The sequence below is a fragment of the Aegilops tauschii genome, chromosome 7 (assembly GCF_002575655.3).
Source record: "Aegilops tauschii subsp. strangulata cultivar AL8/78 chromosome 7, Aet v6.0, whole genome shotgun sequence".
NCBI lineage: Eukaryota > Viridiplantae > Streptophyta > Magnoliopsida > Poales > Poaceae > Aegilops > Aegilops tauschii.
Window position 1 is genome coordinate 202,580,877 of NC_053041.3, and position 27,032 is coordinate 202,607,908.

Sequence of the window (27,032 nt, forward strand, 5' to 3'; positions counted from 1 at the left end):
GAACAAAGTTCAAGGCATGCTCCCGCTTCCACAGTGCTTGTCTATCTCACTTTCACTTTTGTTTTTGTGAAGTTTTAAGTTCCCCTCTATATTTTTTTGTTTTTAAACTTTATAAAAGCACTCAACATAAATAAAAAATTCTCTAAAACTTCTGGGTTGTCTCCCTGCCAGCACTTTCTTTAAAGCCATTAAGCTAGGCATAAAGTGCTCAAGTAATGAATCCACCCGGATCCTGAGGTATGTCAAAGCCAATTTTAATTAACAATGATTTGGCATTTAGTAGTGAGCACAAAGTAACATATATCATGCAATGACGAAGTCTAAATCTCTTCCTATGCATCGGCATGTCATACAAGAACAATTCATGCACATCAAGTAAAGGCCAATACATAGTATAAGTAGTTTCTTGCAATTCTATCGTGTTGGAAACATAAAGAGATTGAGATGTAGTTCCTCTCTCATAATAATTGCAAGTAGGATAAGCAAGCACATGCATATTATATTCATCAAAATCATCATGTGCAACGGTAAAAGGCAACCCATCAATGTAATCCTTAATCAGAGCAAACTTTTCCGATATAGTGTAGTTTGGAGAATTCAAAACGATAATAGGACTATCATGTGTGGGTACAATAGCAAGAATTTCATTCTTAACATAAGTAACTACTAGCAAAAATGCCCGTGCGTTGCAACGGGAAAACATAAAATTTCATTTGAGATAATAATAGCATGTCAACAAAATAAGATCAAAAAAGAACAAAGTATACTTTTTTCAATGACAAATATATAAAAGTAAGCTACATGATATCGGATTGGCTCATCAATCTTCTCACACATCCCATGATGACTTGGGGATTACACATGAGCAAATCAGTAGTTTACAAGCTCTCTACAAAAATACACATACTTGATTGCATCTAGGTCAGCTGGAGATAATAAGAATAGGTTGATCAAAACTTCAATGGCAAAGGATTCAAAGAAAAAATATACTGCACTATTGAAACACCTTTCATGCAATTTCTTAAATTGTTTCTCACGTAAACTTACCATGCCAATCACTCCCTTTGACTGTATCATACATATGCCACCTACAGTCATCTTCACTCATGTTTCCAATAGCTGAGATTTAACCCCCTACACTCATAATTGTTAATGACGAACAACAAAAGCATGTATAGTGTTCTCCAGTAGGCAGCATCATCAAAGTATTTGGTACGAGAGTGGCAGTCACATTCAACTACAAAAAAGCCATCTCCATCGCATTTCGATAAACAACAAATACATAGTCAGATGATCCTGTGATTGCGACAATGGCTCACGCTGCCACCCTGAAAGCCAATAGTTGAACTGGAGGAACATAAGGTCCTGGTTATTGCTAAATCTGTAACTAAAAAGTACTCTGATGTCGTACAAATATTTAAGTAACTAATAATCATGTAAGGAATACATTGATGTTCTTCAGCAATGGCAAAGCTGGCGTCTCCATTGTTCATTGCTGAGCGAGTGAGCGTGCAGCCAACTTTAGGCCTTCTGAAGTTTACAAAGTTACCATGGTAAAAGCAAGAGAACCATCCCAACATTTATTCAGGAATTAAATGATTCAGGACACCTATGAGTACAGCTGCTTTGAAAATGACTGTCTTCACTGCTGCATTTGGAAAGTATTCATTGCTCACTGCATTTGGGAAGCTAGCAAGTATGTGATGCAGCTCGCAAAATCAGTCATAGAGATCATTTTCCTCTGCTGAATCCATGAAAATTTTAGTGCACATCATTTATTTCAGTATAACAACACAACACCTTATTAGGCTGAGCATCACCACGCTGAACTAAACTGAACCAAAAGCAAATCGAAGTCTTCTTATGCATGGCAATGAGGGATTATCATATACACATAAATTACCTAAATCGTTCGTCAAGCTACTCAAGCAGCGGCGGTGGCGTGCAGACCGTGGCGTTGAGCTGTTGGACATTGCGTGCGCGCGAGGATTTGATCAGTGGGGCGACCACAACATCATCAAGATGAAAAAACTTAACAGGCCCCTAACCGAGAAACAACGGTCATATGATGAAATCAATTAGCATCACTCAATCACGAAAATAAAAGGAGTCAGACGGTACCTGCGGTTGGATGAGAGGGCGAAAGGAAAATCCAAGCAGCAGCCGTTGCTCGGGCAAAGACCAAACTTATATCTAATCTGACCAAGCTGGATCACTGTTTGTTCCTCAACAAAACATCAAGACTTTGATGCCTATGGGTTCTCAAAACTCTCACAGTGAATTGAATGGAGTATCTATCTAGTAGGGTTAAATTAATTGAATTAATGGATGTGCAAGATTAATCAATTAACATTCACCGTGGATTGTATAGATGGATATATCAAAATCATTGGGCCTTAAATCCTAATAATTACGCAAAACAGAGAAAGGTCCTTGATAAGAAAGTCTGAAATTAGTACTGAAAAGAGCCGCATCACCAAAGGTCTTGCCACGATTGTCATAGCTGCATAGGAAGAAGATCCCCGTGGCCGATTTGACCTTGTGCGGCTGTGCCTTTGGCTCCTGATTTTGTTGCCGTTTTCCTTCAGTTTCCTGTACACATCCTATTTGATCTCTTAAAAACTAAACCACAAAATTAGTTTTATATGGTAGGAATTGAATTAAGGTTTCATGTATGAATTTTGAATTTGTACTCAGAAGTCGACATACATTATCCGCACAGAAAAAAATCCACATACACCACGTAGTTTGGAAAAAAGTTAAGCAACCATATCTATGAAGTAAAAGTGTGAAACCAATATTTAGCTTAATAATAAAGTATGAAACATTCTCATTCATCAAACAACACTACATAGCTGAAATTGGTGTTCACTTCCTCGACCACGTACCTGCTCAGCAGCTGCACGACGCTCCGCGAAGCTGTCGGGGTCACGGCGCTGCAGCAGCTGCATGGTGCTCTCGATCCGGCGCCACAGCATTCGCTCTTTCTTGGTCTAGAGGGGACTGAACGGACAAATCAGGCAGAGGCTGCACACTTGATCCGGCGCAGCTGCGTTCGCTCCTTCTCGGTCTAGAGGAAACCGAACGGCCAAGGCAGACAGAGCACCTGCCCTCGCCTCCATCACCTCGATATCTCTCTGGAGCTGCATAAACCTAGCGATTATTATGTTCTGATGCAACGGCAATAGAACCATACGAACAATAAGAGTCCATGATAAGGAGGGTCTTCAGCAACATTCTTCGATTTGTATACTCTAGAAAGGAAAATCCATCCTCTCCATGGATCTATCAGTTAATTTGCATTCTCCTCCAGGAACACATGCCTCATACGGGAATTTTTTCAAGCACCTAGCGAGCGCAGAACAACAAAATAAAAACGTTGATAAGATCATTACAATTCCCCTTTGCATTGCTGCCCAAGGACAATGACCACAGTTTCCCATACTGATCTGACGCGTCCTCCTCCACGTACACGAGTTGCTGGCCAGCCTCCGGCTCTGACTCGGCGTACTCACACGGGGGAGGGGAGCCCAAGAAAATCTGGCACGCCGTTATGAATTGAGATGGGAGGAGAAGAGGCTTACCACCGTGTTACCACTTCTGACGTGACGCCCGATGCTTCTGCTAGAATCTCACACCCGTGAGGCCGGTGACGTGCGGTCGCCATTGGATCCGACCGGGAGGAGTGGCTGAGAAAGGGCCCATCCAGTCAAGGCAAGAGGCTGGGGCTGGTTGAATCGACACAGTACATCAGGCGAATCAGGGGAGAAGAGGGCGCGCCGCCGCTGCAGCCGTGGCTCATCGGCCGTCCACGAGGTGAATCGGGGGAGACCGGGAGACAGGGGCGGGCTATAGGAAGTTTTTTTAGGGGGGGCGATTGGATCTGCTTCGTTAGATGTTTCGCCGTGGCCGAGTGCTTGGTCGGCTCGGTGGGCCGTTTGCTCGTGACGAGGCGGGAGAGCGCAGGCAGGAGAAGTATGGCAAGAAGCGGATACGTCAAATAAAAATCGAAGCGTTTTTTCCAGCTTTTTCTTTAACTCGTGGATGGCATGGTGGGTAATTTTTAACGAAGTTTTAGCGGTAACTTAATGACGGTGAGCGGGCGGGCAGAAGCGATAGCCGCTTTATTATTAGGAAAAGATAGCAAGTTCATCTCCGTAAGCATAATTCATATTGGCATTTTGTCCACAACCATAGTAAGCATCAAGTTCATCAAAAAGGGATATTTCAAAAGAATGAACGTGATCATAGCAATTGTCATGGCATTCATCCTTCGGTAAGAATGAAGGAAAATTAAACAATATATGAGTTGAAGAGTTACTCTCATTAGAAGGTGGGCTACATCTACTTTGCAAGAATAAAACTAGAATTACTTTGCAGGATAATAAAAGTTAGGGGTTTAGTAAAAGGGTTTGTGTCAACAAGAAAGTTATTTGTCCCTAGGCAATCGATAACAAGTACCGGTAATCATTCTTGTAATTTTATATGAGGGAGAGGCATGAGCTAACATACTTTCTCTACTTGGATTATATGCACTTATGATTGGACCCCTAGAAAGCATCCGCAACTACTAAAGATCATTAATGTCGTGAAACCCAACCATAGCATTAAGTATCAAGTCCTCTTTACTCCCATACGTCATACCCCAGTTACTCGGGTTTAAGTTTCTGTCACTCTCGCAACCCACCATAAGCGAACCATGAACATATTGCAACACCATACAACGAGGACCCCTCACGTTTTCGCGAGATGAAGGGCACCGTAGGACAGCACCATAAATAAAATATACAATCATACCAACCAAGATCACGATTAACCCATAGGACAAAACGCATCTACTCAAACATCATAGGATAACCATAGATCATTGCGAAATAATATATGGAGTTGAGCACCATGTTTAAGTAGAGATTACAACAGAGAGAAGAGGTGTTACACCGCTGCATAGAGGGGGAGAGAGTTGGTGTTGACGGTAGCAAGATTGTAGATGTAGATTGTTGTCCCGATCATTGTCCCGGTGGCACTCCGGCGCCACCGGAAGCGAGGGGGAGAGAGCCCCCCTCCTTCTTATTCTTCCTTGGCCTCCCCCCTAGATGGGAGGAGGGTTCCCCCCTGGTCCATGGTCTCCATGGCGGCGAAGGGGCGCGAGCCCCTCCGAGATTGGATCTTTCTCTCTCTGTTCTCTTCTGTTTCGTGGTCCCCAGATTTGGCCGAAAACCGTTTCTTATATTCCGGGAGATCCGTAACTCCGATTGCGCTAAGATTTTAACACGATTTTTTTTCCTGATATAAGCTTCCTAGCGCCCGAAGTAGAGCTCCAACCAACGTTCGACGAGGGCACAGCCCACCACCACGCGCCAGGGGCCTCTGGCGCGCCCTGGTGTCTTGTGGGCTGTGTGGGCCTCCGTTTGCGGTGATTCCAACTCCCAAAAATCACATATATTTCAAAATAATTCTCCGTGAAATTTTATTGCATTTGGACTTCGTTTGATATGGTTTTCTGCGATACAAAAAACATGCAGAAAACAGGAACTGGCACTGGGCACTGGATCAATAGGTTACCCAATAAATCATATAAAAAGTTGTCAAAAGTATGTAAAAGTTGTATAATATTGGCATGAAACAATCAAAAATTATAGATACGACGGAGACGTATCAACCAGAAGACACCTAATGGGCCCTGGCTGCACCTGGGTGGTGCTCCGAGGAGAGCACAACCCACCAGGCCAGGAGGCCCAGGCGCGCCCTGGTGGGTTGTGCCCACCTCGGGTGCCCCCCGGACCGCCTCTTTGCTCTATAAATACCCCAATATTCACATATATTCCAAAATATTGATCTAGCCGTCGCAGAGTCCAGAACCACCAGATCCAATCTAGACACCATCTCGGATGGGGTTCACCATCTCCATTGGTGCCTCTCCGATGATGCGTGAGTAGTTCTTTGTAGACCTTCGGGTCCGTAGTTAGTCGCAAGATGGCTTCCTCTCTCTCGCTGAATTCTCAATACAATGGTCTCTTGGAGATCCATATGATGTAACTATTTTTGTGGTGTGTTTGTTGGGATCGATGAACTTTGAGTTTATGATCAGATCTATCTTTTTATATCCATGAAAGTATTTGAGTTTCTTTGATCTGTTTTATGCATGATTACTTATAGCCTTGTATTTCTTTTCTGATATTTGGGTTTTGTTTGGCCAACTTGATCTATTTATCTTGCAATGGGAAGAGGTGCTTTGTAGTGGGTTCGATCTTACGGTTCTTGATCCCAGTGACAGAAAGGGAACCGACACGTATGTATCATTGCTACTAAGGATAAAACGATGGGTCCTATCTCTACATAGATAGATCTTTTCTACATCATGTCATCGTTCTTATTGAACTCTGTTTCTCCATGAACTTAATACACTAGATGCATGCTGGATAGCGGTCGATGTGTGGAGTAATAGTAGTAGATGCAGGCAGGAGTCGGTCTACTAATCTTGGACGTGATGCCTATGTAATGATCATTGCCTGGATATCGTCATGATTATTTGAAGTTCTATCAATTGCCCAACAGTAATTTGTTCACCCACCGTTTGCTATTTTTCTCGAGAGAAGCCACTAGTGAAACCTATGGCCCCTGGCTCTCTTTCTCATATTATTTGCCTTTGTGATCTATTTTCCTTTGCATTTATTTTCAGATCTATTAAACCAAAAATACAAAAATACCTTGCTGTGTTTTATTCTTATTAATTTTATTTGGCGTTCGATCTATCAATCTACTACAATTTTATCTCACGTCCGTTTGCCTATCTTGAGGCGCCGTACCCGGAAGGGATTGACAACACCTTTAACATGTCGGGTTGTGAGGATTTCTTATCTGTGTGTAGGGGATGTTTACGTCGTGTTGCTTGGTTCTCCTACTGGTCCGATAACCTTGGTTTCACATCTGAGGGAAATACCTACTGCTGTTGTGCTGCATCATCCCTTCCTCTTTGGGGGAAAAACCGACGTAGCTTCAAGCCGCATCAGTACTCCTCCTTGCCGGTTCGTGGGGAAGTACAATATAAAGAAGAGAGGGTTCCATGGCAAAGGTGAGGTGGACGTCATTCGGTATTAAAAGAGAGGACTAGCGAGAAATGCCCCTCTACGTCGGGAAACTGAGGGGGTGGAGGGTTGGAGGGTCCGACAAGAAAAGGGAAGGGTGCGTCATGGGGTGGGGTGTTTGTGTTGTGCCCGCGTGTTAGAGGTAACATGGCGGATAGTATGGACAACCACATTTTCCCCTCACATATGGTTTGGATTTGGGAACCCAGACTGTTGAGACAGTTGAATTTTTAGATGCTTGTTGAACGCCCGTGTGATGTCTGAACATGTCCGGACGTATGAGGAAGAAATGAACTTCAACCTTAAAGACGACCTTAATTATTTGTTTGATTCACTTATAGGCATTGTAGCCCGTAGCAACACACGGTCGTTCTACTAGTACCCTCATAGTATGGAGCAGCAATTGTCGAAGAAAAACCTCCTCCTTCCATAGTTTCGATGGCCTCAAGACAATCTCTATGAATAAAATTTCTGCTATAACCCACCTCATTAGCCAATGCCAAACCATGTTTAATAACTAGAGCTTCTGTAGTTTCTGCATCAATAGCATATATATGTTGCCCCTTCATTGCATGCAGCTAAAATTCTCCCCATCTTATTTCTAGCCACTTCTCCAATACCTTCGGTATAAGTGTTCTAATCAAATGTCGCGTCCACATTGATACCAATGAACCCATATTTTGGCTTCTTCCAAACACTTTCCTTTCTTTGTTCATTTCTTCTCGATGCCCTAATATTTTTTATGGTGATAACTTGGATATGCATGGTTGGTTGCCTGAGATGTTGGTTCTGTATCATCCCCAAAAACATGTTGCCTTCCACGGTATCATAATACCATGTCACAATCAATATCAGTTCTTTGATGTTCGTTGGGTCATGCCCTACTAGTACTAGCTCTCTTGCGTGAAGTAATTCTTCCATGACCGAACTGCCCGAGCCATCGACGACCATAATCATTTAAGCATGGCCATCATGGAACAGTTTGCTCTAGATCTCCTTTGCATAACTACATCCAAAGAGCATATGTTTAATGCCTTCACACTCCAGAGGACATATAGCATTGACTAGACATGATGATATGCCTATTTGCCAACGCCAGTAGCAAGGAAGAACCCCATGGAAAGTCTTCCACACAAACATTTTTATTTTTCCTGGTACATCAGTATCCCACATTGTCTTCCTTGTTCTAATTGCTACCGAACCATCTGGCCGAGCCATACTTTCTTTTGCTCCAGATTGGTGGTTCCACTCAACATGGGAAGCAGACCTCACTGTGAACAAACCATTTTTTGTAAACCTCCAAGCAACAAATTTTCCATTCTGTTCTAAGAAAGTGGAATTAGAACCCTCGATGCATCTTTTGGCCAGAAGCTTTCTCGGATTAACAACTCGTGCTGACCTTTAGTCATAGGATCTATTAAATCATAGATGGTCAGCAGATTATTACCCCTTCTGTGATTATAAGGCTCAATGTACTGTTAAGTATCCAAGACCCCTCCCAGTTTTTTCTTTGGGTTCCATCTCCAACATGCCAAATACACCACCTGTTAATAGTTTGGATCCCCAAGAGGATGCTTTTCCCAAGTAAATGAAGCCCCACTCTTCATTTTAGCATTCAACAATTTACCATATGGGTAATATTTTCACCACAAAACTCTAGCACATAACAATACCGGATTGCAGACCTGCTCTGATAAAAGAGCAAGATTGAAGCAATGTGGATCCTAGAAATCTAGTCCATCCCTCAACTTTGGAACACAACTTCCACCAAGTGAACTAGTTCATCTTGTTGTTGACAACATCTCCCCTCCAACATTGCGTGATTGCATCTGCGATCCCTTTACAGCTATTTTTGGAAGCCTGGATACAATCATTGCATATGCTGGTTTGGCTTGAGCCACTGCATTTAAGTAGCACTTTTTTCCCTACTGACAAGATTTTCTCCCTCCACCCTCCAATTCTTTTAAGCACAACCTCCACAAAATTCATAAAGAAATAACTCATATCACCCCCACCATAGTTGGCAGCCCCAAAGATTTATCTGACATAGCATCAATCAGAATATCCAGTACTATGCACATTTCCTCTTTAATTTCCATGCCATATTGGGGTAAAGAACAAACTAAATTTTGCATCACTCACCAGCTATCTAGACGATTGATAATAATTATCCAAGACATTTTTTAAGCAAGTTACATTAGCCACATCAACATTGATAAGAATAAGTGAATCATCCGCAAACAATAAATGGAAAGCTGATGGTGCATCATGACATACACTACTGCAGGATGCTGCTAACGCGACACTACGATCAGAGACCCTTCTACGAAACTGTGTGCGATGCAATAATCACAAACGATGGTATAAAAAACCATCAAAAAAGGTGCAAAACGTTTGCGATGGCGGAGCCATCAAACACGGTTCAGATTTTAGTTGCGTGTGCGATGCAGGGCATACGGTTGATCCAGACGAACTGTCTGTGATTAGATAGAACAACAGAAATGGGCAGCCATATCAATGTGTGTGCGATATACAACATACAGTTCACTCTGATGAACTGTTTGCTATTAGGGAAAGCAACAGAAACGGTCAACCAGATAAAGGTGTGTGTGATATACGACATACAGTTCAGTCGAATGAACTGTTTTCGGTTAGGGAAGAGAACATAAATAGTTCAACTTAACAAGATGTGTGTGATATGCGGCAAAAAGGCCCGGAGGTTAATTCGAGAACAAGTACACAGAGGTTAATTTGACATACATGACTTATAAGTTTCATAGACATCATATCACTTTTTTTGGAAAACATTTAATTGCATTGAATGTATATAGTGCTCCGTCCTATTAGTTGAATTAACCTCGAGGTCCAAGTTCTGGAAACATGCGTAAAGTAACGGGATAGACCTTCATTCAAGCCAATCAACATGTGTTCAAAAAACAAAAATTATCAAAAAGTAACGAGATAGACCTTCTTCAAGCCAATCAACATGTGTACAAAAAACAAAAAATGTCAAAAATTACAAAACAAGGACCTCGAGGTTAATTCAACTAATATGATGGAGCACTGTATACATTCAACGCAATTAAATGTTTACAGTGACCCATCACATCAGTTAATTTAACATTGAGGCCACTTCCCATCCGGTCACCCATCTGATGACTACTCAAGCCTCAGCACAGTTAACTTGGGAGTTCTGTTAGATGAGCTATCGGTAGGGAAGCTGGTCCTTACTGCTATAGGATCCCTCTTTGCATACTTTATTGGGCACCCGGATGACCGACTGTTGCCGCCCAATGGTCAATGCCACGTCCCCCGCATGGCAGTTTGCAGCGCGTAACTGCATCGTCGCGCCGCGCCCGGCACAACCGCATGCACACGAACGTGCATGATCGTGCGCCGGCCCCAAACACTTGCAACACAACTTATAAATTGACGGATGGAGTACTAGTTACAGTGATGCATATAATTAAGCAAAGGGATCGCACATGTCTGTATTGACTAGAATGAGAATGCAATAGCACAATAAGAATTAAGGCCACGATGATGCACAATATAATTAAGTGGTGGTTACAAGAGGCAAGAAGAAAGATGCATCCATCAACGTACGACCTCCTCCTCCTCAACTCAATGCGCCGGGCCACCGACCGGCGGCTAAGGAGCGGCGGCTTTTGTGGCGAGTTCAAGGTGCTTCTCAGCAAAGGCATCCGGGGCTTCCAGCCGATTCAAGAAGGCCAACGTCGTAGCGTCCTCACTAGCCTTGTAGATACCTATGTACATGATTTGCTCGTACACGTGGATGTAGGTCGGCGAATTCTTGCAGGGCGAGGCGCCTCGCGGCGAGCGCGACCTCCAGGTGGACATTCTTCGTGGCGTCGGCGGGCAGTCATAGGTCCACCAGTGCGTGAAAGAGGTTCCGACCATGGAGGCCGATTAGGGTGGCAGGCAATGAGGAGCCCGGGCGCGCGGGCTGGAGGAGTACGACGATGTCGTCCGTGAGCTTCTTGACGACGGTGAACTTGTTGGTGGTGGCAACGATCATCTGGTCATACTGAGAGTCGTAGCTGGCGTCGACGGCGGCCATCCACCAGCCGGTCGCCAACACCGTCTAGAGACGATCCTCGATGCCATGCCGCAGGCCGGCGTCGTGGACCATCTGGCACAACCACTGGCCGCTCGCGCGCATCGCCGCCATGGGTCTGGAGTGATCACTTTTGCGCTTATTACTGTAGGTGCTTAGGCAAATGCTTAGGTGTGTATGATGTGGTAGATGCATTGGAACGGAGGGGCGCCTTTATATAAGTGTAAACTGCGTTGCATTCACATCGTGTTGCCTCTTTTCCTGGTCCTCCTCCCATTACTTCCCTCATGAATTCCCATGATGCTAATTGAAGGAAGATGCATCATTGGCCATTCAACATTTCGGGAACCGCTACCCTCTCCCTCGTATGCATTAAAGCCGTATCGGGAACTGTGATGCCCGCTGTCAAATCGAATAGTGTTGCGCCGCCCGCTGCACGCCCGGCTGAACACGCCTCCTCGCCTCCATCTATGCTTAATTACTGAATTTTAGTTGCAAAAATCAGATACTGCTAGTGATTTTTAGCTTCATATTTTGACAAATGGCAATGTTACAAGGTTGACAAATGGCAATGTTACTAGATCAACAAATGTCAATCTGTCCAATTTGACAAATGGCAAGATACCCAATATGACAGATGCAAATCTTACCAAATTGTTTGTAAGTGGTTGCACACGGGTCACCCAAAAGAACCGTTTGCGTTCAAGAGATGCACAAATCCTGCTCTCACTTTGCATATGGGTGTTCTATCTAAAACGTTTGCGATCAAGAGCCATTAAAACCTATAGCCATTAAAACCAAGACATGTGGCGTCACGTGAATGGTTAACAAAACACACATGGTTTGAATTATACAAACTTTTGAGATATTAAAGTGGCAGCTATTTTTTCAAAATGCCTTTGTTGGATGTTATTCGAGTGCGCCTTCTCTCGAAATGGACACGAAAAATACCACAACATGTCGGGTGCCATTCCATGATAGCATGCCAAGTTTCATGAATTTCAGACGAGTTTTGGATTTACTAGAATTTCAAAACAAAGTATCTCAATGTTTAGCCGGCAATCAACGGTGCCCTGGTGTTTGAAATTCATTCTCATTTCTTGCATTGGACCTAAGCATGCACCCAAGGAAAAAGTTTTGATTTTTCAACCAATTTATATGCACTCGAGCATGTGCATGTAGTTCAAATTTGAATTATGCACATAAATGCATTGAAAACTCAGTTAATGCATAAAAATGTCCAAACGAACCCCGAAAAATCACAAAATTGACACAACACTCCTGTTGTTCTATGTTGACACGAGAAAAGTTTTGAAAGCAATACGAGGCAATGGATATCGTTTCGTCCCCAAAGGTGGGACGTTCCCTACCGAAACCATCATGCTTGTTGTGAGAAGCTCCGGTTTGTGAGAAGCATATACCCAAACATGCCCCAAATGGGACAAAAAAATTACCACGGCATGTTGATGCCGCTTCATGATAGCATGCCAAGTTTCATGAATTTCAGACGAGTTTTGGATTTACTACAATTTAAAAACCAGGTATCTCAATGTTTGCAGCCGAGTGACGGTGGCAGGGTGATTGACATTCATTCCCATTTCTTGGATGGGACCTAGGCATGCACCCAAGGACAAAGATTTGATTTTTCAACCAATTTATATGCACTGGAGCATGTGCATGTAGTTCAAATTTGAATTATGCACATAAATGCATTGAAAACTCAGTTAATGCATCAATGTCCAAACGAACCCCGAAAAATCATAAAAATTGACACAACACTCTTGTTGTTCTATGTTGACACGAGAAATTTTTTGAAAGCAATAAGAGGCAATGGATATCGTTTCGTCCCCAAAGGTGGGACGTTTCCTACCGAAACCATCATGCTTGTTGTGAGAAGCTCTGGTTTGTGAGAAGCATATACCTAAACCTGCTCCAAATGGGACAAAAAAATTACCACGGCATGTTGATGCCGCTCCATGATAGCATGCCTAGTTTCATGAATTTCAAATGAGTTTTGGATTTACTAGAATTTGAAAAACGAGTATCTCAATGTTTGCGGCCGAGTGGCGGTGGCAGGGTGTTTGACATTCATTCCCATTTCTTGCATGGGACCTAAGCATGCACCCAAGGACAAATATTTGATTTTTTTTCAACCAATTTATATGCACTGGAGCATGTGCATGTAGTTCAAATTTGAATTATGCACATAAATGCATTGAAAACTCAGTTAATGCATAAAAATGTCCAAACGAGCCCCGAAAAATCATAAAAATTGACACAACACTTATGTTGTTCTATGTTGACACGAGAAATTTTTTGAAAGCAATAAGAGGCAATGGATATCGTTTCGTCCCCAAAGGTGGGACGTTCCCTACCGAAACCATCATACTTGTTGTGAGAAGCTCTGGTTTGTGAGAAGCATATACCCAAACCTACCCCAAATGGGACAAAAAATTTACCACGGCATGTTGATGCCGCTCCATGATAGCATGCCAAGTTTCGTGAATTTCAAACGAGTTTTGGATTTACTACAATTTAAAAACCAGGTATCTCAATGTTTGCGCCCGAGTGGCGGTGGCAGGGTGTTTGACATTCATTCCCATTTCTTGCATGGGACCCAAGCATGCACCCAAGGACAAATATTTGATTTTTCAACCAATTTATATGCACTGGAGCATGTGCATGTAGTTCAAATTTGAATTATGCACATAAATGCATTGAAAACTCAGTTACTGCATAAAAATTTCGAACCCTAAATAATTCCAATTCTTTTATGACACACATATAGTTGCATGTTCACTGCAGATAAAAGGTCTAGCAATTCAAACACCATCCATTGCCGCTGTGACCCCATTATGTAATTCGAATCAAGATGAAAAATCAAGTATATCCCACACAGTTTATTATAACCAACCGTGTGAGATGTAGCACAAAATATCTTCGAGCACCGTCGGAGTATAGTACGCATACGGCTTACGCGAGAAGGTGCGACGGCTACAGTCCATAGCCCGCTCTGGATAAGGGACCATGTCTGATGACACTTTGCGCGCCAGTTTTTTCGCTGAAGCGATTCCAAATTTTCGGCTTCCGCGGAAATATATACCTCCCCGCCCCCTCCCCCTTACCAAAAGCCACATTTCCCATATTTCCGCCATCCTTTCCAAGTTCAAACCTTCACTCCTTGCTTGCAGCGTCGCCTCCTCGCCGGCGACCCTCCTTCACGCTGCTCGGCCTCGCCTATCCAGGCAGGTAATCCACACTCGACCCCCATCATCCTCCTCCTTCCACATCCCACATGCCCCGACCGCCGGCGTGAGCGCGACACCTTCCACCCAAATCACCAACCCTCCACCAAATAAGCGCCGCCCTAAGCCATGGTGCACGCAGTATAACCAGCATCTCAAGGAGCATTTGGCAGCGGAGAAGCAAATCGCGGCCACACGCGCGGATGAGGTCGCGGTGGCTGCCATTCGTGCCGACCCCCAGATCTTGGAGGAGCACCTCGCCATCGAGGCCACCGTCGACGCCTCGCGCGCCGACGCTGCAACGCAGTTGGCTGCTTTAAACGACAGTTCATGGCATTTTCTTGAGGCCACCGTCAGTGCCTTCGACGAAGACTACGAGGTGTTTTATCAGCGTGCACGTGCTTACCTCATCTCGAGAGCCAGCGGGTTGGTGCCTGGAGCGGCTCAGGCAACTCACCACTAGACGAGGGCACCCACGATGCGGAGGCCTCGCCCTCTTCCATGTCCAAGGAGCCAATCGTCATCGTTATCTCCGACAATGAGGAGTAGCTTGTCTTATTAGCTCACTATAAGGACCCATGTTCAGTTTGCTAGCTACTGCCTTTCCTTAACAAATGCTAGTGGATTGTGCTATCTACTTTTACCATGCAATATTCTGCCCTAGAGTATATGTTCTATATGTCGTGCAATGTGGTGTTCAGTTAACTGTCCGGTTCAATTCTGCAAATGTGATGTTCAATTCTTCAGGGTGCAATTTTCCAAGTTGTCAAGCATGCTTGGTTTGGTTAACTGTCTGATCTTCTATTAGGAGTATGTTATATTGTGCAATATGGTGCTCAGTTAACGCTTGGTTCATTTGTTCTGGTGTTTAGTTAACTGGTTGGTTCAATTCTGCAATGCGATGTTCAATTGTTGTGGCTGCATTCTGTTATTGTATACCACATGAGAAATAAATCGAATTTGGCTCTACTAAATACATGAGAAACAAATACAATTGCTATATTTTCAAGTTGTTAAGCATGCTTGGTTTGGTTAACTGTCTGATCTTCTATTAGGAGTATGTTATATTGTGTAATGTGGTGCTCAGTTAACGTTTGGTTCATTTGTTGTGGTGTTTAGTTAACTGCTTGGTTCAATTTTGCAATGCGATGTTCAATTGTTGTGGCTGCATTCTGTTATTGTATACCATGTGAGAAATAAATAGAATTTGGTTGTACTAAATACATGAGAAACAAATACAATTGCTATATTTCCAAGTTGTTAAGCATGCTTGGTTTGGATAACTGTCTGATCTTCTATTAGGAGTATGTTATATTGTGCAATGTAGTGCTCAGTTAACGTTTGATTCATTTGTTGTGGTGTTTAGTTAACTGCTTGGTTCAATTCTACAATGCGATGTTCAATTGTTGTGGCTGCATTCTGTTATTGTATACCACATGAGAAACATATACAAGTGCTATATTTCCTAGTTCTTAATCATGCTTGGTTTGGATAAATGGGTTTTCCATGCGGCTTGAATTAATCTGATGAATCTGCAATGTGCTTATTTTTCATCAACATATTTTACTGATAGCATGTGAACCCTTACTTAACCTGATGACTAACTACCTTATATGTGTTGCAGGGAAACAATGGGAAGCACCGAGGTTTACAAGATGGTACTAACTATTATAGCTTGCCTTTTTTATTCCTTTGCCCCATTTCCAATATAGAGAAGATATTTATGCACATCCTTGTTTTCAGGGTTAACTGATGATTACCTCTCAAACCACCTCTGTGGTCAGGAGGCGAGGAAAGTTTTCATACAACACCCATGGTTCAATATTGAAGTGTTCCTGAAGAGGTCGAAGGATGGACGGTCAATCATCCACAGGCACTGGCCTAAAGTTGCAAAGACCTTCAACATGAATGAAGGCTCAATATTCGCCTTCCGCTTCAGCAGTTTTCCAGATGAGATGCATCTGTCTATGTACAGTCTATGATGCTAATTTCAAAAGGTTCTAGATGCTGCATGTGAAACTTGGTGCTGGTGCAGTTGTGTAATGGGGTAGCTAAGTGCTGAAGCTATATCATGTTGTACTCGGATGTATTTCAATTATGAAATCCTGCTTCCTTAATATGGAAATGAAAAATATTATGTGCTTAATATGAATTGTCAATTAGATTAGTAAATGGATTATTAATAATAGGGCAATTAGCCTGCTAATTGGGTTTTCCTATTGCAAAAAGTTATTGAGGAAACACCGTGGGCGATGACCTCAGGCAACGCACAGTTTCTAGGAAAAAATCGTGTTGGATCAATGAACAATCACACATGACATTATCTTGAAAACTGTTTGCGTTATGCCACCTTGCGCAAACGTTTTCCTTGGAGTGACTGTGTGGGATGTATATACGAACGGAAACGTTTAGCGGGGACTGACTGTGTGGGATGTACTTACGAACGAAAACGATTTCGCATGTATAATTGTATTTTTTAGCACTACTGTACATATAACCGTATTTGGTCGCTCGCCGGTCGCACACGACCTCATTTTGCCGAGCGTGTGTGCCAGGAGGGCATATCGTTGACGGTTTCTGGGTCATGTGGGAAGGACCCCCGTATCGCAGTCACTCACTAGGTGACGGTTCCGAACGCCGTCGTCGAAAGGGGTTAAAAACCGTTTGTATAGCACCGACGTGTACCAGTGATACCTTGACACCTGTAAGATCTCATGTAGCATCAACATTTGATATTAAGTTAGAAAGACCGTATGCACAAATTAATAATAAATAGGAGGATAATGGCGCCCCTGCCTCAGACCCCAGGTTGAAGGAAAGCTTTCGGTCTCCATAGAATTAAAGTATACCATGTAGCTCACCGAGGAGACACACACACACTCCATAATAAGATTGATCGAAATATCACAGAAACTCATTTTCACCATCACTGGAAGCAAAAAACACCATTCAACCATGTCACACGTCTTGTGCATATCCAACTTTACCGCGCAAAAACCTTCTTTGTCTTTTTTTCTTTATAGAATGAAAGTACTCACAAGCAACTAAGATATTATCACTTATGATTCTTCCTGGAACAAATGCACTTTGGTATTCTCTTATAATCTCTGACAAAATCTGTTTAAGTCTATTTAGCTAAAATTGTACTAATAATGTTGTAGAATACATTGCATAAGATAATGGGGTGATACTCTGTTGCCTTCATTGGGCCATCATTTTTTGGAATGAGGATAACAGTGGTTTCATTCCATCCATCGGTTATGTTACTTGAATTCAAAGCACCAAGCACTTAAAAAATTAAATCATCTTCAAGCATCGGCCAAAACCGTTTATAAAAGATCACATGTAGCCCATATGGTCATGCGGCCTTCATATCGTTGATATTGAATAAATAAATATTTATTTCTTTCGAAGTATAAGGTGCTAGGAGCATTTCATATTCATATTTATTCTTACTGTTGGATGAATACTATTCATAAGCACCTCATCAGGAGCCCCAACCTCTGAAGAAAATAATGATGAGAAATATTCCAAAATATGACTCGAAAAATCATCATTACCTTCAATTTCAACACCAATTTCATACACTAGCTTCTTTATTTTATCATTTCTCTTCATCTACGTAGCAAAACGGTGGAGTAAGTTTTTGTTTGTCAACGTGTTTTAGGGGAACGTTCTACGCAACAAGGTTTTATGCTACAAAATCACACCCAGGAACACTATGAAGATGCGGGTAATGATCAAATCTCACCAACTAGCAGAGCAACGGAAAACAGTGTAGAAGTTGGTGAAGCATGACGATTCCCACGGCTAGGTTATACCTCCTAGCCGTGAGAAATTCTCCGAGACAATCCGCTGATCTAGAGTCAAAGTAGACAACCCCTCAGAGATATCCACACGCTCCTAGGTAGTAGTCTGATAGCACTTTGACATCCAGGAAGAAGAGCTCCGAGAAAAAAAAGAGAGATTAGCCTACTGGCTCTCCGGAATAATTAAAAGTCTAATTCTAATTAGATCGGAGGAGAGATTAGAGCGCACAGCTATGCGGGAGGGCTCCTCCAAAGTATTAGTGTGCTCTAGGGGGAGCCATCTGATAACCCACAAGTGTAGGGATCATAAGAAAAGATCATAATAGCCTCCTAGGGAAGTATTCAACCCAAATTTATCGATTCGACACAGGGAGGACAAAAATATTTGTAAGCCTTAGCAATTGACTTGTCGAATCAACCACACTTGGGAACAAATACTTGCTTGAGAGAACTTATTAGTAGCAAAAGCGATGTAGTGATTGTAGTTGGATTGAAGAATAGTAACAAAAACCGTACAATTTTGAGTAGTTGCCAAGAACAAATGTAACTTAGAGAGAGTAACAATTGTGAAAAGCGCTTGCATGGGAGTGGACAATGTACGTTGCATGGATAGAATCAGTTATGTAATAATCGTAATATAGGGTGACAACAAACTAGATTCAATTCATCAATCATATGTAGACATATATTCCCTATGTAGTTACAATAAAAAATTGTGCAATATCTTTTGTGCTAACCCTCCCGTTTCAGCAGGATCCTAATGGAAATGAAACGTAATTAAGTCACTCCTTGGACATAGCATCGGATCAAAGCATTAACGATTGTGGAATACATGTAATACTCAAATCATAGCGATCGCTTTTGATACCCTGATTGCTGTCACTTCAAGGTCTCTGGTTCAGAACAGTTATAGGTGCATACAACTTGCTAATATGATCCAAAACATATACATATTCATGAAAACATAAATGGTTCAGATCTGAAATCATGGCACTTGATTCTTCCCTGGTGTCAAGAATTAAGTATAGCAAAGTCGTAACAACATCAATCTCATAACATATAATGTACTAGGCATCAAACCCTATCAAATTTGGCATCTATTACAGAAGAGATCTCATCCAATTCCAATCCACCCCATGTGCCTACAGAGAAATACTCACACATGAGTGGGGAGATCATGCCGATGATGATGGAGAAGATGTTGGTGATGATGACGACAAAGAATCCTCCTCTCCGGAGGCCAGATTAGCCTCGAGTCAGCCCTCTAGGAAGGTGAACTATGATGACGGCAGCTCCGTGTAAAAAACATCTGGCAAATTATATCGAGGGTTTTCGAGACAAAGGAAAAATATAGGCGCCAAAAGGCAGTGGTGCGGAGTCCTATGGGCCCCATGCGGGCTCACCACGCGACCCAGGGGTGGCCGCGTGGCCATGCTGCACGGGTCCCACAAGTACCCCATGGTACCATCTTTTGGCTCCGTTGCTCTTTTCTTATGAAATAATTTTCTATATTATTCACAATTTATTAGACACCTTTTCTACACAAAAGATAACACTATGGAAAACTTGCTGGAAACAGCGTCAGTCTAGATTAGTTTCATTCAAATTATACAAGTTAATGGGCAAAAAAATAGCAAAAGAGCTCGATAAAGTTGATACGTTTGAGACATATCAGCTCCCCCAAGCTTAGCTTATTGCTTATCTTCAGCAATCCAGTTGACAAACTGACAAAGAAAACTTCTACAAACACTTTTGTTAGGTATATGCAAAAAAATTAGTCCATGATCACTTAACAACTATCTTATGGGAAAAACCGCATGAATAACAAACGCTTAAAAACTATTTTCTCTCATGATAATATATCAATCAACCAACAAGTTATAATAAATCATCTCAAACACCAACATGATCAAAATGAACATGATGCAATATGACAACATGGTATCCTGCTAGTCTTTTTTGTGAAGCAAAACATAAATGCAAGACACCATAGAAGTCCAAGCAGTGACTAAATATCATGATTTAGTATGAAGCGTCACATTCATGCGGCACCTAATGTTACTTAGACAACATGCATGTAAACTAAGAATGAGAACTTTTATCTCAGAGTTGGTGCTATAGGAAAGTGATGACACAACATAAAGTAAATAGATAGACCCTTCAAAGAGGGAAGCAGGACTTGCCATGCGCTATTTTTTATAAAACTGCCAAACTTATGATGCCTTATTTTTATTTCATAGAACTCGATTTCCCACAAATCTAAAAAAACAATCATATAGTAGTGTAAATTTAATAATAATTGTGATTCAAGAAGATCAATTCCGAAAATAAATTCCATTTAGCTTTCTAACACAAAATAAAGTAGTGTCACGCGTTCACATAGACAAATATAAGAGAAACCCAAGAGGCCCAAATATAGGAAAATACTGGGAGGCCCAAAAAATAATTAAGAATAAATAACTAATGTAAAAACAAAATAAGTATGCAAAAACCATTTATAAAAATATTATTATTCTAAGGTAGATTGAAAGAGAATTGGTATTACCCTAAAGAAGAAAGAAACTTAAAATAAATGATGAAAAAAACTTACACACATATTGCATAGAACTTGCACTTTTTCACAATATAAGGACAAACATTTAACAGTGTAACTTCTAGATACTAATACGACTTGCACATAAATTACAGAAAATATACATGTTAAACAAAACAAGAATATTAGAGATTAACTTTCCATCAACACTTCGAAAATGAAGTGCATCCTATATAGGTGGTGGATCCTCCATCATCTCTCTCACACACAGAGACGCACACACACACACACAAGATGCGTGCACACATGAAAAAATAGTAGTGACTCACAAAGAGAGAGAAAAAGACTAGCTCACACAGGAATAGACATGAATCACTCGGTATCTCGTGCGCACACTCAAGAAAAACAATACTAACACACAAATAAAAAAAGTAGCACACTAAAAAACATGAATCATCTAGACAACTATAAAACAAATCAAAACGAACATGAAACCTTAATATCACCATCACATTTGCTCTTTTTTTTTGGAACGAAGACGCTAGAAGCGTCCGGCTTTAAATTAATAAAGCCCCAAGGCACCAAGTTCAACAAGTTACAAACTAACATGAGCGGGAAGATAACAGCAGTTCCACATGACCAGCTTCCACCAAACTAAAGGTTCTGCACGCAGGCACAAATCTTACATCCAAACTGAACAGCCAGCCAGTGGCGGAGCTTCAAAGAAATCTCAGGAGGGGCGAAGCTGCAAAAGATAAGAAATGAAGACGAAATCATACGAATACAACCAGCTAGATATTGCAAATATCAAGAAACTTTGATAATTATACTGATCCTCCCCATATTTATCTTACAAAATACATTTCTAATGTTAATTATATATACCCCATAACAAAAACAAAATATACCAAAATATTGCGGTGTCGACGAGACCACCCCCCCTCAGGCCCTCACGCATTGGATGTCGCAGGTGAATCGCCAAATCGAGTTGGTCGCTGGCTTCGTTGGGTCGCTTCGTTCGTCTCCAGGATGCGAGAGCATCGTTGTATATAATATAAACTGGGCCTTGTGGGATGTATTCCTGGAGTAATACGTAGGGGTAGTAAAAAAATCCTTTTTCCTGGGGGGGGCACCGCCCAGGTTCGCCCCACGAAGCTCCGCCGTTGCAGCCAGCGCTGCTAGTCCTAGCCAGTAGTAGATAAACTCTTAATACTCCAAAAGCATCACCCGGGCGTCGAATCTTGTCTTGCCACAGCCTGGATCGTCTTGATGCGCGTCATGGCCTCCGACATGCGATCAACACCACGCTCTTTCCCCAGCAGTGTCCATGTCTGTAAAAATAGGTGGCATTTGAAGATCACATCAGCGGAATGGTTAGGGAATTTCTTCTCAATCGTAATTTTATTCCATGTCGTCCAAAGGCCCACAGTAACGCCCATACGCATCGCCAAGCGATTCTACCGCTAGTCCCTCTCAGGGTTTTGAGGATGGTGATCAAATCAGCGCCCGAGGCTGGGTTCCAATTCGAGTGGAATGCTTCCCTAACTGCGCTCCACGCGAACTTGGCCAGGTGGCATCTAGAAGACGTGATTAGCATCTTCACCTAGGCCGCACACAATGCAAGAACCATCAGCCGGTCCGTTGCGCTTGGCCACATTATCCGAAGTAGGCAGCCTATTCCTAAACATTTGACATATGAAGATTTTAATCTTCAAGGGCAAACCTGCCTTCCATAGCCCCCTTGCTATGTCTAGCGTTGTCCCTTCAGTGAGTTTGTTGTAAAGGGATCTCCCTGTAAAGTTTTTGGAGGTGGTCAAGCTCCACTCTACCGAATCAGCGCCCGTGCTGTCGGCGTTCTCGGAATGGGGGTCCCCAGACTTGCTTGCCTGCGGCCCGCGGCGTGGCCAAGCCAGCAGGCCGTACGGCCCCTCTTCATCGACAAGGCATCCAAGACCCTCGCGAGGCAGGCGATGCAGGACCTCCTCAGGAGTGGCCTAGTCAGGCAGGCTCACGAGGAGCGGAGATATCAAGGCGGGGCAAACCTCACGAGGCTCTCGTGACGTGAGCCATGACGATCGGCGCTAGGCGAGCGCCAGCGTCCTTGTTTTCTCTTTGGTGCTAAGGAAGCAGGCGCGTGCGAGGAGTACCGAGGCATCAGGCAAAGGTTGCCATATCGGTGCAACGAGACCAAGACCATAAGGACGGCAAGACGGAGGTCACCGTGGAGCCCAAGACGGCATCACCACCAGAGCTTTTCGCAGGCGAAGACCACTTTTGTCAGGATAGCTTGTACTAGCTGTCCCCTTCAAATTTGCCCGCCGTTGTTGGCTTCCTTCCCGCTCAATATTTGGGAAGAGGACCAGGGCCTATATAAGTAGAGCTAGCCACCACAGTAGTAGGCATCGGATCCAGAGACACGCACAAGTTCGCAAGCACAAGAACACCTCAACCTCAGGAGGCTGTTCTTCCCCCTTGTACTGTTCATCATCGGCCCAAGAGGCAATCCACCACCACCACACTGGAGTAGGGTATTACACCACAACGGTGGCCCGAACCAGTATAAATCTCGTGTCTTTCTGTGCTGTGAGTTCGTCGAGTTCGTCCGCGAGATCTTAGCGAGCGAGGGCGTAGATCGATAGGCGGGAAAGACTTCGCGCGCACCCCAGTGTTCGAACCTTAAGGGTTTGCCGGAACCCCACATCCGACATTTGGCGCGCCAGGTAGGGGTGCGCCGTAGCTTCCCTTCCATCAGTTCATCGCTCCGTCGCTCCATCGTCTCCATGGCGGACGCTCGCCGTGCTCGAGCTGAGCATCGGGCTGCCCTCACCGCCCGCGTTGCTTAGACGGCTCCCGTCGGCGGGTAACCTCGTCGTTCTCTGTCTCCCGCCGCAACCGCTACCACCGGCCCGGGGGGAACGAGCAGCAGGCGTCCTCGCTGCATCCATCGGTGCGGCAAGACGGCCGCACCGCCACCCCGTCGCTGACCCCGGCCGGTTCTTCGTCTCACGCACGCCGCGCTCCCATGGAGGCGCGGGCCGCGCTCCTTGCGGCAAGCGAACTCCTGCGCTACCGCCCAGTCGACGACCTCTACGAGGAGTGGCTTGACCGCGTCGCCGAGCTTATCCGCGCCGCAGGGGGCTCCCAGGCGCCGTCCCTCTCTCTGCCTCACCCTCAGCCAGCCACGGGCGATGAGGCTCATGGCGCGCCTCCACCACCTCTACCCCAAGACGGTGCCTTGGCACCAAGGCGCGCGGTTCCGCGGCGTGATCCGCTACGCCCGGTGCCCGCGCGCGAAGAGGGAAGCTGCCAAGAAATCCCGCGGCCACGAGAAGCTGCACCTGCGCTCCCCGCACCGCCTTGTCAAGACCGCGCACCGCCCGCGGCGGCGCCGCGCGGACCTCGTCAAGACTAAGCTCCACCTCCGAGGCGGGCACCAGCAACCATGGCTGGCTGCCGCGCTTTCACCCCCGAGCTGCGTAGCGTCGCCTGGCCAGGCAAGTTCAAACCGGATCTGCCTCCTTGCTACGAATGCACCGCCGACCCCGCGGAGTTCCTGCAGCTCTATGAGCTGAGCATCGAAGCAGCCAACGGCGATGAGAAGGTCATGGCGAACTGGTTTCCCATGGCTCTCAAGGATGGAGCCCGCTCCTGGCTCCTGAACCTGCAGCATGGCTCGATTTCCTCCTGGGACGAGATGCGCGACCGCTTCGTCGCCAACTTCCAGGGCACCCGTGACCGCCCGCCGGACGCGGGCGACCTGCGCCGCGTCAAGCAACAACCGGGAGAGACCCTCCAGAAGTACATCCAGCGCTTCAACAACACTCGCCTCAAGATCCCCAAGGTCACGGACGAGGCCATCATCTGCGCGTTCTCTGACGGCGTCCGTGACGTCAAGATGAAGGAAGAGCTCGCTATCCACGAGGAGCTCTGCACATCTCAGGAGCTGTTCAACCTGGCAACCAAGTGCGCAAGAGCTGAGGAGGGGCGCCTCTCTCTCCTCGAGCTTCCAGCTGCAGGAGCGGAGGAGAAGAAGGACAAGGCCAAGGACATGAAGCGCAAGGAGGCAGTGGTGCTCGCAGCAGAGCCCGACACCAAGCGGGGCAGAGATCAGCCCGAGTCATCCAAGAATGGCCGACTGTTATGCGACTTCCACAACCTGAACACCCACAACACCAGCGACTGTCATGAGCTCAGAGCCATATGGGAAGGACACTTCGGTCGATGCCCCGAGCGCAACGACCGGGGCTACGGCCGTGGAGGAGGACGTGGAGGCGGACATTGGGACGACCGTGGCCCGCACCAGGAATGGCACGACAGGCCTCATAAGGACTGCTGGTAGGACCATCCTCGCGAGGGGGACCTGGAGGGACCCGCCTCGTGAGGATCGCCCCAAGGCAACGCCGGTCTTCCCCCACTGCTGCCACCAAGAAGGAACGACAACCACCATCAGGACGAGGGGGCTGGGGGCTTCTAGGAGCCGCGTGCGATCGCCTGCATCTTGGGCGGCGCCCAGGCCCCAGCCTCTCAGCGCATCTTCAAACAGTTTGCTCGCGAGGTGAATGCGGTGCTCCCCAAGCTCGAGGCCACGCGCCCGCTCAAGTGGTCCCAATGCGCCATCACTTTCAACTCGGCAGATCATCTCAAGTGCGCGGCCACCGCTGGCGCCCTCCCGATGTTGTGCTCCCCAGTCATCAGCAATGTGTAGGTTACCAAGACCCTCATCGACGGCGGTGCAGGGCTCAACGTCCTGTCCGTCGACACGTTCGACAACCTCCAAGTGCCATATGAGCAGCTCCAGCCTACCAAACCTTTCTCAGGAGTGACCGACAGTTCCACCACACCGATAGGGCAGGTCCGCCTGCCTGTCACCTTCGGAGAGCGCAAGAACTACCGCACCGAGCTCATCGACTTCGACGTCGCGCACATCCTCCTGCCATACAACACCATCCTCGGGTATCCGGCCCTGGCCAAGTTCATGGCAGTCACCCACCACGGCTACAACGTCCTCAAGATGCCAGAAAGCGGAGGAATCATCACGGTCCCATGTGAAGAGAGGGACGCGGTGTGCTCCCTCAAGCGCGCCTTCGAAGCTGCAGCAATCGACGACCCCGACAGCAGGAGCGAGGGCCCTCTGGAGGCCATCCCCAAGAAGAAGCAGCTGCGCCGCGCAGGACCTCAGGAAGATGGCGTCGCGGCAGGAGCCTTGTCAGGATCAGCGTCCGTCCCAGGGGCGCCTCCCTCCATCGCATAGGAAGGCGCGCCCAGCGCCCTCCTCGGGCAGGGCTCAAGGGCTCTCTTCTAGAGGGCCTCAGACCTTGCCAACCTCACGAGGGAGGCGCTTGGGCAACACTTGGAGGCGTGCTTCGCGGCACGTGTCCCTCAGGAGAGCACAGGGCAAGGAGTGCCCACCACTCAAGAGTTCATCACCAAGACCACTCAGGAGCTGCAAGATGCAAGAGCCATGCGCGGCGACGGCCGCTCACGAGGCGCAACTCCCCATCCAGGTGAAGATGCTGGGCTGCGTGTCTGCATCGACGTCCCAGGGCTCAACAGGGCCGCATCTCAGGAGCGCTTCTGGCCTTCGCATGTGGGCCGCTGTGAGGGCCCGCCACACAGCTACGTCCGCATGCCCTTCGGCTTGCCGAGCGTGGCGTCAGCCTATCACCGCAACATGCGGCGTGTCCTGGCGGCTCAGGAGGCCAGGTACCACGCCGTCCTGGAGGAGATGGAGACGGTCTTCAGGGAACCTCCCGATCCCCCAGAGCCTCCCGAGGCTCAGGGCTCCGGTGGTTCATGAAGAGTCACTCCTTCGACGCACGTCTTCAGCTGCACCAACTCTACTTCGTCTACAGAACCAGGTGACATCTTCCAAGCTCGTTTAGCTGGGAGCGCCCCTCGGGCTGCATCATTCCCAGACCACATGGGTCCGTCCCTGTGGCATGTATCCCTTTTGCTTATGTCTTTAGCTTACCTTGTTGGGGGCGCCCCTCGGGCTGCATCATCCCCAAGCCGCTCGGGCCGGACCCAGTGGCATGTATCTTCCCGCATTTACCCAAGCTGATCTGCTTTCCATGCTTAGCCTGCTTACGGTTATCACCCGCTCGATCACCACCCGCCGCGGGTCCATTCACCCCGTGCAATTTGCTTGCGCGTTAAAAGGGGGGCTCCTGAGCATCGCGACTCAGGAGCTCTTACTGGCTCTCCAGCCCGAGCCCCCTGGCCTTGACCACGGCATCGCGACCTGGCATACCAGCGGCGGCTGAGATCGCTCGAGGGTCGGGA

The 27,032-nt window shown here is 45.7% G+C and overlaps 1 long non-coding RNA gene across 2 annotated transcripts; it reads right to left on the reverse strand.

The window, feature by feature from the left end:
• Positions 1–756: 756 nt before the first annotated feature.
• Positions 757–4,072, reverse strand: LOC109743292 (uncharacterized). 2 transcript variants are annotated; one of them, XR_012190282.1, is made up of 3 exons: positions 3,585–4,063; positions 2,889–3,143; positions 757–2,592 (listed from the first exon to the last, which is right to left on the reverse strand). It is a non-coding gene; the product is annotated as an uncharacterized lncRNA (long non-coding RNA). The 2 variants fall into 2 exon arrangements; XR_005762505.2 differs by having other exon boundaries at positions 757–3,143; positions 3,585–4,072.
• Between the last annotated feature and the right edge of the window lie 22,960 nt (positions 4,073–27,032).